Raw genomic sequence first — 15,657 nt, forward strand, 5'->3', positions numbered from 1 at the left:
CCTGAGCTTATTTTTAATTGGTTATATTTGTTACCCCTTATTTATACGTCTTGTGTCCGAACTGTAAGATATGAGCGGATCCACATAAGAACATAATTTATATTCATTTCCATCAGTTTTTTAATTAATTCGTTATGCACGACCATATCGAAAGCTCTCGAGTAATATCAAAATATAGCGTCGACCTGCTTTTTATTGCTCAAGGAAGGTGAAAAATCGTTGATCGTTTCTGTCAACTGCGGTAAGTCGAAAGTGCTGTAGAAATCCGTGCTGGTTGGGAAAAAAGCTTTCTTGCCATCAAGGTAAGTGTAGATTGACTTTGAAACTATGTGTTCAAGTAGTTTGAAGCATACACACATGAGTGAAATTGGCCGATAGTTTCCAATATGTTGCCTTTCACCAGACTTGTGAACCGGAACCACTTTTGCGACTAGCCAATCATCTGGGACCCGTTTTTGTTTTAGGGAAGAATTAAAAATGATCTCTAGATAGTGAGCTACCCATTCCGCATATCTGCGCAGAAAGGCACTTGGTATGCCGTCTGGACCTACAGATTTCTTATCGTTAATTTTAAGCAAAAGAGCTACAATTCCTTCATGCGAAACTTGAATATTAGGCATTGGTGATGTGTACGGGAATTCTAGTGAGAGGGGAGAAAGATCATCTGCAGAAATGTCAGTAAAGACAGGTTGAAAAAAATAATTAAAACATACGGCCATACGGGAGTTGTCCGACACAAGTTCGCCATTTCCGACAATGCCACATGGACCTTCGTTATTATGCGACAAATGGCGCCAAAAACGGGTCGGATCGTGCTTCATAAAATTAGTTAATGTCACGTCATAGTAATTTGTTTTAGCAGCAGCCATATTTGTGCGCAATATAGAGTTTAGCGCCGAAATTTTATTATGATCGTTTTTTTTACTTCTGTCTCTCACGGTTAATTTTCCGCTTTAAATGTGTAATTTCGCGGATTATCCACGGATTCTGTTTGTTTATTCTCTTCTTCCGAGTTGACACAAATCTGTTTACGCGGTGAAAAACAATATATTTAAATGCAATCCACATTGCATTGACGTTATCCGTCGAATTGAATTCATCAAAACACAGCGAAAGAGGATCAATAATGCTTGTGTCATCGGCTCTATCGAAACACAGAACATGCGTAGTACTACCAGCCTTCAGGTATACAGCGGTATACTTTATCTCCACATAACCTTGCTTATGATCCGAGAGGCCGGTTTCAACCGATACGTCGTACTCTTCAAATCGCCCGTCTAGGAACACCAAGTCTAATATAGATCTTCATTTCCCAACTACGCGTGTGCACTCATGAACTTCCTGTTGCAAATCCTAAGTGAAAGCTATTTCTAGAAGTAGTTCACAATGGGCATCTTCGCGAGGCTGAACGCTAAGCTGGACCAATCAATCCCTGGCAAGTTGAAATCCCCAGCAATGATTATGCGACAGCTGCGCTTTTTAAAGCGTTCTAAGTAAAGCTGCGTATCTTCAACATAGGAAATGGGTGATTTAGACGGTCTATAAACAGTTTATCTACCTTAATTTCACACCAGATGCTTCCATGTGTTGGAATGCCAGTCATTTGCACACAGTCCATATCGGCCTAGAATACAGTAGCAACTCCGCCCCCACGAGCATCGCGGTCTCTTCGTATGATCTTATAATTTTATAATTAGGTGGTACAAGCTCTCGGTCTTGTATTTCGGGCCGCAGCCACGTTTAGGTTATTGTAAGCACATGAGGACCGTAATTAGCCAGGATGTATTCTAAGTCTCCAATTTTGTTTACTAAACTTCTAGCGTTCAAATTGATCAAGTGGAAAGCATTCGAATCACATTCTTTGTTCCGTCAGTCACCCGCACCAGCAGTAGGGCGTCTGTTAGGATGCGGAACCTTCACACGGCTGCGCTTTGATTGATCCCACGTGTGCACGTCAGAGTCCACATGTCGTAATTCAAGCGCACGCGATGCTCGTCCTCCCTCTCTTGTTTCGCGGAATCTCAGAGCATTTTACGCTTTGCCAGCGTTTCTTTCGAAAAATCATCAGAAATGGAGACGCCGCTGCCCTTCAGCTTTCTGCATTGCTTGTAAATTTTACCTTTTTCCCTGTAGTCATACAACCTGAGAATTACAGTTCGAGGCCGAGCGCTCTTTTTTCCTATCCAATGTATTGGTTCCACGGTTCCCAAGTTGGCGCCAAGTTTTTCTTCGAATGCGCCTACTAACACTTTTGCTTCAAGGTCAGGTAAGGATTCCCTCTCGCCTGCTGCTATTCTAAATACCACTACGTTATTCCGCCTACTTCTGTCCTCAAAGCTGTCCCTTCTTTCCTGTTGCAGCCGAAGTGTACTCTCTAACTGTTTTACTGTTTTAGAGAATTGAGAAATTGTACTTGCCTGTTCTTCAAATATTTTAAGGCTGTTTTCAACCACCTTCAGTCGCTTGCTCATGCTCTCTAGATCTGATTGCATTGCCTTTTGGCCATCGTACAATTCCTTTAACATCACCTTCGTTTCTGGCTCATGGTTCATTTCTACGTCGCCAGACAGCAACAGACATAAATATGCAAAGCCAGAAAAAATCACTTCTGGGCACGGCAGCACAACAGCAAGAACTTCGGGTACTTAAAGCCAGTGATATGTTTAACTACCGCCTTGCTCTTGGATACTTAAAAGGCACCAAACAGAACTTAAGCCTTGTTTCATCTCTGGCTAGATTAAAACACATCATCCCATGTTATAACACCAGGTCCCCGGAATACCGCATGTGCGTTCAACCTATGGTAACCAAATGACTTGTTACACTCTCCCCCCTCTGCTGAATAATCTCAGATTTGCGTCCATCGATGTACTTAATTGTTCTGGCAGAGACCTGTATAATTTCTACTGCCCCAAGAATTGGATTTAACCATGTACCTGATGTTTTTCGTTTTAAGATTTTTGTGTATCTATATATCTATATTGTTTGTTTTTCCCGAGCTGTTTCATGTGTGAAGCAAATTGTTTAATTGAGATCTATGTACTACATGTCATTACTCTTTCCTTTCTCCATTTCCGTTGTTCCTCTTTCCTTTTATTTTCTTCTTTTCTTTTCCTCGCTCCATGCTGTCTGCTGCTTTTTGGACCTTCTGGTTATTAGGACCAGTCAAGTTGCTTTTGTAGCAACTTTTTTCCTAATTCCTTGGCACTTTGTACCACTTGTTTGTATGAATAAAGGTATATTATTATTATTATTATTATTATTATTATTATTATTATTATTATTATTGTAGCAATAATAGTTGCAATAACTAACCTGTTCAAGCAACAGAAGGCGGTTAGACGACATTGCATACGCGGTGCCACCGTGCCCACTGAAGCCGTAGGTTGACAGTGGCCGATTTATAGTGTCAGACTCGGTGCACTTTGCGCCCAGGCTTCTGGTAGCAGGCAAGCACACTGTCATTCAGTGTCCTGATCATTTCATTCAGATCACTTTTCAGTTGGTGCATGTCATCTTGACATGTTTTTATCAGTACGGGTTTAAATGCGCCCCTTGGAATATCAAAAGCCTGGCCCAACATGTTCACAGAAGCTTCACTTCCTTGTGGAATGGACACTTGCACGGCTGGTGAGGCAGCTGTCTGGAACTTTTCGAGCAAGATGCGTCTACTGACCACACTCAGGAACAATAGGTAAACCTCCACTACATACTTGAGGTTCTCAAGTGACTGAACACCACCGTCCAGCAGTTTCTGTACAATAAATTGCATCACATCATTTTCCAAGTGTGGAAGCCAACTGAAAAACTGCTGTTGCAAGTTGATTCTGCCTGTCAAAAGCATGAAATCAAGCGAAATATAATATAGCATGCTTCAACACAACAACAGGGTACTTGTTGCGGGCAAATTTAAGCTGCACCAACGCAGTCCAATCAAGGAGGCTTTCAGGCTTCACGAATTTGAAATCACCATCACTACTGATAATGCTGTAGATGTGCATAGCAGGCTTATATCTTGTGTGGACAGTTCTTAAGAAGAAATAGCGATTGTCAAGAATAAGCCTAATCTTATCAAAAACAAGAGCAGCACCCGTCCGCCTCATCACAAGCATGTCTGTAAAAAATGTCAGCTTGACTGGCCGAGAATATTGTTACGCGAAGGACGAGTCAGTAAGACGAGCAACTATGTACAGGTAATATTTACAAAACCGGTTGCAGCGCTGACCGGTTAGATTCACCGCGCGAGCCCAGTCCGTTCTCCCTTCTCTTTCCTCGAGTTATGGCGGCCACGCGCCTCGTTCAAACAGTCAAATGACCCGCCGTGGTTGCTCAGTGGCTATGATGTTGGGCTGCCGAGCACGAGGTCATGGGATCGGATCCCCTCCACGGTGGCCGCATTTTGATGGGGGCGAAATGCGAAAACACCCGTGTACTCAGATTTAGGTGCACGATAAAGAACTCCAGGTGGTCGAAATTGCCGGAGTCCTCCACTTCGGCGTGCCTCATAATCAGAAAGTGGTTTTGGCATGTAAAACCCCATACTTTAATTTAAACAATCAGATGCACACGCGTGTAGTATAATCCCCCGGCAGCTGAAGCGACGTCACGGAGCATCTAAATGTCGTCACTGGGACGGTGATACTGCTTCAGTCGTGTGACGTGCCCGATATCTCTGGACGGGGAAGCAGATGGGGCGTCAGGGGCTATCTCGTAGGTGACGGGAGTCATGGCACGAAGCACTCGGTATGGGCCTGTGTAACGAGACAGCAGCTTTTTTGACAGGCCGATCTGACGCGACGGAGACCATAGAAGCACCAAAAAATCAGGCGGGAAGTGCACGTCTCGGTGTCACTGGCCGTACAAACGTCTTTTACTTTCTTGGGATTTCAGAAGGGGGTCACGGACAATTTCCCTTGCGTGCGCACAGCGAGCGATGGCGTCAAATGCATATTCACTGGGCGGTGCCGCATGGACAGTGAGGGTTGTGTCGAGGGGCAGTGCTGGTTCTCGGCCGAACGGAAGGAGAAATTGGGAATAACCAGCTGTGTCGTGGCGCGAGGAATTCTAACCAAATGTGACAAAGGGTAGAGTGAGGTCCCAGTCAGTGTCGTCTGATGAGATACATATCGCGAGCAAGTCTTGAGAGTGTGATTGAGACACTCCGTGAGACCATTTGTTTTCAGATGGTATGTCGAAGATAGCTAGTGGCTCGTGGCACAGGACTGCAGGATGTCCACGATAACTTTCAATAGGAATGTCCGACCACGGCATGCGAGAAGTTGTCGCAGAGCTCCATGTAATAAAATCACGTCGCGTAGAAGAAAATCGGCGAGATCTGTGGCGCAACTTGTAGGAAGCGCTCAGTTGATGGCGTAGCGCGTGGTGTAATCCGTGGCCACAGCGATCCGCCTGTTCTCAGAGGTAGAAAGAGGAAAAGGGCCAAGTAAATCCAAACCAACTCGAAAGAATGGTTCCTCGGGAATGTCGAGTGGCTGAAGGTAACCAGCAGGGAGCGTCGATGGTGTCTCGTGTCGCTGACATTTCTCACACGCAGCTACATATCTTCGAACGGAGCGAGCTAGCCCTGGCCAAAAGAAGCGTCGGTGGATCCGGTCTTAGGTACGTGACACAGCCAGGTGAGGGGCAGTGGGGAGGTTGTGAAGTTCGTGGAGAACAGCCGAGCGAAGGTGTTTAGGGATCACAAGGAGTAATGCAGGGCCGTGGGGGTGAACGTTGTGGCAGTAGAGTACGCCATCTTGAAGTGTGAATAAGCGAAGGGAACTGTTGGCAAGTGACGATTCCAGGCGGTCAATGATGGTATGCAAGAATGGGTCACGGCGCTGCTCGTCGGCGACATGGAGCAGTGGAAAAACTGAGAGAACACAGGCGTCGGTGTCAGTATCAGACGTAGAAGTCATGCCTTCGACTGGGTAGAGAGAGAGGCCATCTGCGTCCTGGTGTTGGCGTCTCGACTTGTAAGTCACTGTGTATGGATATTCTTGCAGTCGGAGGGCCCAACAACCGAGCCGGCCAGTAGGATCCTTGAGCGACGAAAGCCAACAGAGCGCATGATGGTCTGTGACTACTGTGAAGGGCTTGCCATATAAATATGGGCGGAAATTTGAAACAGCCCAGACTAGAGCAAGACATTCGCGCTCGGTAACCGAATAGTTGCGCTCTCCAGTTGTCAGGAGCCGGCTATCGTAGGCTACAATGCGGTCGTGACCGTGTTGGCGTCGCGATAAGACGGCGCTGATCCCATAACCACTGGCATCGGTCAAAGTGGCCAAGATCGGTGGATTGGTGAGAAACGTGATAAGGCGTGAAAATGTGGCAGCCTGAGGTGGACCCCACGTAAAAGGCACGTCTTTCTTCAGAAGTTCAGTGAGTGGTCGAGCGATTGTTGCGAAATCTTTCACGAACCGTCTGAAATAGGAACAGAGCCCCAGAACACTCCGAACGTCTTTGACAGACTGAGGTAAAGGAAAAGCCGTTACTGCTCGAACCTTCTCCGGGTCGGGTTGTGCGCCGGAAGCATCGACGAGATGGCCTAGCACTGTAATCTGTCGGTGCCCGAAGTGGCACTTTGATGAGTTTAATTAGAGCCCAGCCTTGCGGAAGACGTCAGGATAGCTGCGACGTGCTCAAAGTGCGTCTCAAATGTAGGAGTAAACAGAAGGACGTCATCGAGGTAACAAAGACAAGTTGATCATTTGCAATCTTAAAGCAGGGAGTCCATCTTCCGTAAAAACGTGGCGGGGGCATTGCATAAACCAAACGGCATAAGCTTGAATTGGTAGATGCCGTCTGGAGTGACAAAAGCGGTCTTTTCTTGGTCTTGCTTATCGATGGAAATCTGCGAATAACCAGATCGAAGGTCGATGGAAGAAAAATATTTGGCACCGTGAAGATAGTCAAGAGCATCGTCGATTCGTGGTAAAGGGTTAACGTCCTTTTTAGTAATTTGGTTTAGGTGGCGGTAATAAACGCAGAAACGCCACGTGCCATCTCTCTTTTTGACGAGCACGACAGGCGACGCCCAAGGACTCGACGAGGGCTCAACAATGTCTCTGGCGAGCATCTTCTTTACTTTCTGCTGAATAACTTGCCGCACTGCCGTGGACACGCGATACGGTCGGCGGTTAGTGGGACCAGCATCACCAGTGTTTATCCGATGCTTAACAAGGGATGTCTGACCAAGTAGCCGATTGTCAGTCTCAATTATGTCGCGGTAGGAAAACAAAAGACGGTATAGGGCGGCTGCTTCGTCAGTCGCGAGGTCCGGAGCGACCATGGTACGTAATGGGCCGTCGGGGTTCGAGGCATCCTGCGAGCAATCAGGAGGATCTGGAGACGCGTCGGCTGCAAAAGCAGTGACGTGGTCACTGACCGGAGCGTGGCTATCGCTACGCCTTCAGGTAACACTTGCTTCGTCAAGCCAAAATTGTTAACGGGGAGACACATCCGATTAGCGGCAAGAGTTGCGACGGAGTGTGGCACAGAGATATCGCGCGCCAGGAGAACATCACGAATAGTTGCGACGACATAGTCGCAATCAGGCACGGTTGCCGTTGAGGCGAATTCGACGAACGTTAGGGCTTTTGGAGGTAAGTGAACAAACGCTGTAGTGCAGAGGGTGTTCGGTTGTTTGGGGCGAACGTCTGAAAGAAGAGGAAGCCCGAGGCACAGCGTACCGGTGGAACAGTCGATGAGGGAAGAATGCTTCGTAAGAAAGTCGAGCCCGAAGATTAGGTCATGAGGGCAACTGGTCAGCAGGGTGAACAGGACTGGAACTTAGCGGCCAGCAATTCCTATGCGAGCAGTGCACACACCACTGACGGCAACAGTGGCACCATTGGCGACGCGTGCGGCTCGAGCGATGGCAGGCGTAAGAACTTTTTTGAGGCGACGACGTAGGTTAGCGCTCATTATGGACACTTGGGCTCCAGCATCAATTAATGCCGTCAACGGAACACCATCTGCGTCTACTTCAGTTAGGTTCGTGTTGGTGAGGAGCGTCAACGGAGGATTTGGACAGGACGAACGTGATGCAGCACTATCTCCAAGAGCCGCATGGCCTAGTTTTCCGTCCGTCGGTTTCGCGAGTAAAAGCGGCGAGGTTGGGGCGACGGGAAGCCTCGGCGTTGAGGCGGCGGTGATCGCACGGAGGAGCGGCTGTCAGGAGCATCAGAAGTAGGGTACAGACGGCGAGGTGAATAACAGCGAGCGTCGGCATATGGGCGAGTAACAGGGAATGAGGTCCAGTACGGCGGCATCCAGGTGGTGCTGCAGTGGCGGGCTACATGAACAACGCGGTGGCAGCGGAAGCAGATCGGTTTGTTGTCTGGGGTTCGCCATTCAGCAGGATTGCATGGTCTGGGAGCGAAATAATGGTCACAACAGGTTGTGGACATGGGAATGGGTGCCGAACCAGGTCAGGAGACAGAGCACGCGGTAGGGATGCCAAGGTTTGCAATTTCTTGCCGCACAACTGCTTTGTTAACGGAAATAGTGGGGGCCGCTTGGTCGAAGGTACGGTCAAGGGGTCGTGGATGAAGGGGGCTGGACTCGCCGCTTCAATCTAACGGCGAACAATACGTGCGACGTTCTCTTGAAATGGTCGTGTGGCGGTGAGAGCGGAACAAGAGAACAAGAGAACAAGAGCGGAACAAGATGATTGGGAGCCGGGATAACTGTGGGACGACGCAGTGGCTTTTGGCTACCTCGAAGCGGCGGCATTCTTTGACTATGGCATCGACGGCAGAGACGTCGATATAGCCTAGCAAATTGAAGGTGTCGTCCGCGATGCCTTTTAGGGTATGGCCCACCTTGTCAACCTCGGTCATGTGCTCGTCGACTTTCCGGCAAAGCGCGAGCACTTCCTGTATGTAGGAGACATACGATTCGGTCGAGGACTGGACACGGGTGGCAAGCTCTTTTCACGCCGCCTGTTGGCGACCTTACGGGTTGCCATACAGGCCGCGAAGCCTCTCTTCGAAAATGTGCCAGCTGGAGAGCTCGACCTCATGGGTTTGAAACCAGACACGCGGTGTCCCGTCCATATAAAAAGATCACATTGTGAAGCATGATGATAGGGTCCCAGCGGTGGCTTTGGCTAACGCTCATACATGCTGAGCCAGTCGTCGATGTCAACGCCATTTTGGGCGGATAATGTCCCAGGATCACGGAGACTAGAAACCGTAACGTACGTTGTGGTTACCGCCGCAGGTGAAGGTGGCGACGGAATGGTTCCATCGGAAGCCGTGGCTGATAAGACGACGATGCGGCCGCTTCGGAGCTCCGTCCCTCCTTGGATTCAGCGCACGAGCTCAGTCCGTTCTTCCTTCTCTTTTCTCGGACATAGTGCGCCCACGCGCCTCGTTCAAACAATGAAATGCCACACGCCTGTAGCAATATATTAACTTCTTCAATGATCACATCGTGTACTTCCTTTCGTATTTCTGGTGTGCAAAGCTCACTAGAGAATAAGGAACTATTGACTAAACCATGAATACCTCCTTCTGTGTTCTTATATGCTTTATAAGTCTGATGGCGCTAAGAAAGTGTGTGCGTCAAGTTCCTGAAATTCTCACAATTTCTTGCACACTTACGGAAATATCTGTACTCCCTTTCGCACCTCATTATCCGCATCTTTATCAGTGGGACAAACTGCGTAATCAGAAAAGGGTAATGAAGCAAGTAATTGTGCTTAGGATTTATGGCAACATAAGGGAAGAGATGTGCTCTGCCTGTCCTGTAGTCCTCTATAAGGTCTTGCAGCCTCACAACCTTGGGAAGTGTGATGCTATTGCAGTAAGAAGCTGGATAATTTCAGAAAACAAAATAACTTGTTTCCAGATATTATTTTCAGTGTACTGAATCGAACCAAGTAGGAACAATAGAAGAAAGCTTAACATGTTCCAGTTTTGAACCGCGTGGCCTCCTAGTGCTTTTTTGAAGTGAACTTCACACGGCTGGTCCGCCAAATCATCATGATTAAAATGGAAACAAATGATGCGCTGGTTAAGGTATTGAAGCGAAATCCACTTGAGAACCGTTACGAAATGCCTAATATACAATTAAAGGTCAAATTAAACAACACCCTCAAATAAATCATGCGCCAAACAAGGAGGGAGACCTGGAGCACGCACATGGAAGTACTTCAGTTGATTGAATAAGTAATTGAACTTCACCCCTTTTTCTATACTTCAACCATTGGCTTGCAGGGCTAATAAAGCACTAGTGTAATTGGCCGGTGTTCTGATTTCTGAAATACCTGACAGTGCATTTCGAGAAATAAGGTCAGCTCTTTCAGCCATGCAAAACCTAAATATATGACTTGCAGAGCTAAAAGTTTCCACAAAGCCTCGAATTCCGTGGTTTCCAAGGTTGTCTCCAAGGATGGCAGTCACAGTGCCAAACAAACGCATTCCTCTTGAAGTTATAAATTGGCAAGCTTCCAACTTCTTGAGATCATCGAGCAAAAGCATAAGAACTTTGGCCTTCCCAAAATATGCAAAATGATGTTCATTGCAGAACAAGCCCAACTTGAGAGAAGGAGCTGCATATCATTTCCACGAATAGAGATTACCGAGGATTAAATAAACAGCAAGAACTTTGTGTTTCTTCTTTGCAGAACCAATTGGATTCACCACCTCAAATGCATCTTGAAAGAATATAAGCTTCAGTGCTTCAGGACGCTCCTTGTAAAGTGGAATAGACTGGAACATGTTTCCATCAGTGAAATCTTTGTGGACGCCAGGGGTCTCATGCAACATCCTATCGCACTGTGATACCACATCTTCATTCTCAAGCATGGCTTCAAGTGTACTTAGAATTGGTGCGTAATGAAAGGTGAGAATTGGTACGTAATGAAAGGTAGCATTCATGTTCTTGTTTTTCCCCAATAATATTTCTACAGGTGATACATACAGAAACTCTTTCTTGAAGAGGAACGGCTATGCCAAAACATAATCACTTTCAAATGTTTCCTCTATCAGCTTATCTACGTCATCACTGTTAACAGCTTTTCCCTGGGATTTTCTTTGAGACAAGAAGCTATTGCTGAAGTATTTGCATTCAGTATGTCATATTTAGCCTCAGAAATAATTTGAACTGTAGATGATGGCACATGGCGCTCAGATAAGAGTCGCAGGTACAGATGGGAAAAAGCAGTGCTAACGTGGTTCTTACAGCTTTCTTGCATGCTGCCTTGACGCGGTGCCAGTGTACTAGGTAGCTGTTCCTTCTCAGATAAATCGCTTCGAGTTTGTTCAGCATCATGTGGAGGGGTCGTAAGAGTTGCTGCAACAGGCTTAGCCTCTTGAACTTCCGCATCTGATACTGTGCAAAGGTGCTTCCTGTGGTAACGTGAAAGATGGGAAGAAAAAGATGCCTTCTTATCGTATGCTTTCTTACATAATGGGCATGTCACTTTTGCACCTTGAACAATGTGAAGTTTCAAGTGGGCAATCAGAGCTTTATAATCTTTGCAAACTTGCATGCAGCTGTCCACAGTGCAGACTAAGTCAGAACGCTGCACACTGATGGAAACACAGCGTTCTTGTTCAGCACGTCTAACCCGTCTGTGTTCACGACACAGGTGACTGTAGAGCGAGCCAACTTTGCAAGATTTGTTATAGCAGTCTTGAAAGGGGCCTTTCACATAAAAATTGTTGACATTTTTGTGCAAAGCCACATGTCTGAAAGATGCGGAAAGTGTAGAGCTAACACAGCCACATATACTGCAGGGGTACATCTGAAAAGACCACAACAGCAACGAACAGCATTACTCAAACGAAACATTGCTGGGGAATGACCACATTGTACGATTTGTAATTTGAGAGGAATCATCCTTCCTGTACGCACTGCATTGATCCCGCATTCCTTTCACATTTGGGCACATGTTTTTTTAAATACTAGATAGCATAAATGCTACAACAGCAGTATCATACAAGTGCGTTTAATACAGGTAGCTCTTAAAACCTAGCATTGTAGTGACACAACCATATAAAATTCCAATGAGTGATGACCAGCTAGAATTTCCAAGACACAAGTGAAGCAGATTTTTGATAGCCATCGTATTTTTAGAAGTTTTGTTTAGCCTTTTTAGACTTAATTTTCATCTATTTAGATGTGGCTCCCAAACTACATATTATTTATTGCCGCTTTTTACATACGAGAAAAGCCTTCCTCATAAACTCTAAGCACTGGATCCAAAGCACGTGTGGTCAAAATTCTTCAGTATGGCTACAGTGTATTCATCAGAGCACAGAGGCCAGAGCGCATCCTACCGACTGCTGTATTTAAAGGGCGCCCAAGAATGCTCTTCGAAGCTAAATTGATGTCTTGTATGTTTAAGTTCAAAATAATTTTGCACTAACATTTTTGATGGCAAGATTTTCTTGTATTACTTTAGCGGCACTCCAGGCTGATTTACCAATAATTAGTTGGGAAGTTCACGTCACCTATGATGATGCTGAATGAACCGAGGCAAATTCTGAAACAGATAGTGCTGCTGATGGAACTTGCCGAAACTACATTATCATATGCCCTGCCCAACTCCCTATATATTCGCAGTAAATGGGAATATGACACAGTTTTATACCCATGCTACAGGGATATGTTCCTATGGTCACCATACGAATTGAATGGCATTTGGCCTCGATAGACTCCCGTGATGCTTCATGAGAACTTCAAAACGTATTCAAAAGCTTCAGCATTCACTTACTGTACTGCAATGGTGTCGCTGCTGCCATCAAATTTCACTTTCGTTCGTTTGCTCGTCTTCGTCGCTGGCATATCGATCAGTACTAGCTAGACCAAGGACGACACCATACAACCAAAGATTCATGTCATGCTAGTCCGACAGGTTTATCAGGCCAACGAAGCGACAAATCTAGTCCGAGGATGATTGCCTGACCAATCCTCAGCAGATTGGTGGCTCAGCAAAATGTACGTCAATGAGGTAATGGCTCGAACAGCTCAGCTTGTCTTATACCTTGTCCGTGTTACCAGTCAGCGGAACGAGCGGCTAGATTTCATACGTGCACAATTCAAAAGACACCAGTAATAAACATTTGCCAAATTCTTCCATTTCGATGGACGACGGTTCCCTTCTGTAAGCTCCGAGTCTGAAGTGCTCGCGATTCCTACGCAATGTCAACAACTTGGTCATCAAGTGTTTCTCAGGCGGGCGATCGCATAGGCGCTTCCTAAAGAGTTATCGCACTGCGTAAATAAAGAAAGGTACAACCAGTGCAAAAGATAAGAGATCATTTATTGTAAGTACAACGCAGCTTGCGTTCTTTGCCATGCCAATGAGCAGTACGTAGCTGTCTGTACACAGCTGTACACAGACGGTGAATTCATTCATTCTTCAAGACCAACATATAGAAATAGACACCGAGCACAAGGTTCTCGGTGTGTTTTTTTCTGCCCATCTAAAATGGGACGCTCATGCTGTTTACATCTCCAGAAAACTGTCTGCAGTTACAGGTGTAATCTCACGCTGCCGCACATTTGTTCCCACAAGCGCTAAACTACAAATATATTACGCCCTATTTTTTTCTCACATTAACTATTGTACACTGGTATGGCCTACAACAACTAAAAGAAATATGAACAAGCTTCTTGTATTGCAGAGAAAAATTATTCGCCTTATCATTAACATCGAACCAACGTCGAGTGTTAATCCCACAATAGCATCATTCAATTTGATCTGAATAGATAATATTGTTACGCATGAAGAAAACGAAGACCAGTGAACGTGCTTGCGGTCCCGAGTGGAGGAAGGAAAGAAGAGGACGACGCTCAGTTGATTAACCAGCTGGCCGCTTTAGCGCTCACCTTCGCGACCTAAAGTAAATGGTCTCCTTCATCCGTAAGAGTTATAAACGGTCTCCTTCGCGCGTAACAAAGTGGTGGAGGTGCTGGGTACCGCTCACAGTAACGGAACCGTCACTGCCGCAGCTTCGTCGAAGCCGTCGACTTGCCGGCCTCCCGCCATCAGCCGTGACCGTCTTCGAGATGCCGGAAGAAGTAGCCGCTCCGAGGGCAGCGCCTAGCAGTCCACTGCCATACTACCGAGTTCCACCCACCTACGGAGGCAAAGCGGGGGAGATGCCGACGAGTGGCTCGGCCACTACAAATAATAATAATAATAATAATAATAATAATAATAATAATAATAATAATAATAATAATAATATTTGGGGTTTTACGTGCCAAAACCACTTTCTGATTATGAGGCACGCCGTAGTGGAGGACTCCGGAAATTTTGACCACCTGGGGTTCTTTAACGTGCACCTAAATCTAAGTACACGGGTGTTTTCGCATTTCGCCCCCATCGAAATGCGGCCGCCGTGGCCGGGATTCGATCCCGCGACCTCGTGCTCGCCACTACAAACGAGTGAGCAAGTCCAACGGGTGGGATGCAACCGCTCAGCTCACCAATGTGGTATTCTCCCTGACCGATACCACACTCGTGTGGTACGAGAACGGGCGCAGCTACCAGGTGAGACATGCACAACATATATCGAAGAAGTGCTAAAGCTGTGCAAGGGGGTCAGTGCTCGCACGTCGGAAGAAGATAAAGTTGTACATTTGCTGAAAGGAGTGGCTGAGGATGTGTACAATTTTCTAATTGGAAAGGAGAGCCTCAGTTCTGTTTCCGACGTCATCCGGCACTGCAGAACTTTTGAAACGCTCAAGATGCGTCGGATTGCGCCAAAGTTGGGTCGGTTGGCAAACGTTACGACGGTTGCCAGTGTGGACACGAGTCCTTACCTTGACCTTCCTTCGACGATCCGACAGATTGTCCGCGAGGAACTTTCCCGCCGAGAAGAGTTGTTGCATTCAACTGCTGACCATCATGGTGTGTACACGTCACGTGAGGCTATGACGGTGCCACATTCGGCCCCTTGGCAACCGATGGTTACCGCAGCGGCCGTAGAGTACAGCGCAGCCCCACAGTTGAGGACGACAACACGCCCTCCAACTCCGCGCTATGACCAACGCGCTCAGCGCACGCCTTCTCGACGCCCGATGTATCGTCGTGACACACGCCAGGAACCAACCCACTACACGCGGGAAAATGATAATATCCGCTTCATCGACGAACAACCAAGGTTTCGACCTCTCCCGGTGTGTTATTCCTGCGGTGTCCCGGGTCATATATCGCGGTTTTGTAACCAGCGTATGACCACGTGGTATGGCCCTCAGAGTTTTCTCGGCCCTCCGAACGGCCACACAGTGCCCCGTGGCCAGCACACGTATCATCTGGCGACGAGTATTGGCCGAGAAGCTCCCGGAATCGCTCCCCGGCATCTGACAGGAGTTTGACGCCCCCACCGCAATGTCGTGCTCCCCGTTCTCCCTCACCGCTGCGTCGCACCACGTCCCCTTCATCACCGGAAAACTAGCTGGAGGCCGACGGAGGTGAGGTGGCTGGAGACGTGCTACTGACAGAAATACCTCCTGTGTTGATGCTGCAAAACAAAGTGCAAGTTCTTGTAGATAATGTCCCTGTGATGGCTCTGGTGGACACAGGCGCAACAATTTCCATCATGAGTGTCTCTTTTAAACACGCGTTAGGGCGAAAGGTTTTGTTTAAATGGGACGAAGATTCAAGGTTCTGTGGAGTGAGTGACGAGCCGG

The sequence above is a fragment of the Dermacentor variabilis genome, chromosome 8, assembly GCF_050947875.1.
Source record: "Dermacentor variabilis isolate Ectoservices chromosome 8, ASM5094787v1, whole genome shotgun sequence".
NCBI lineage: Eukaryota > Metazoa > Arthropoda > Arachnida > Ixodida > Ixodidae > Dermacentor > Dermacentor variabilis.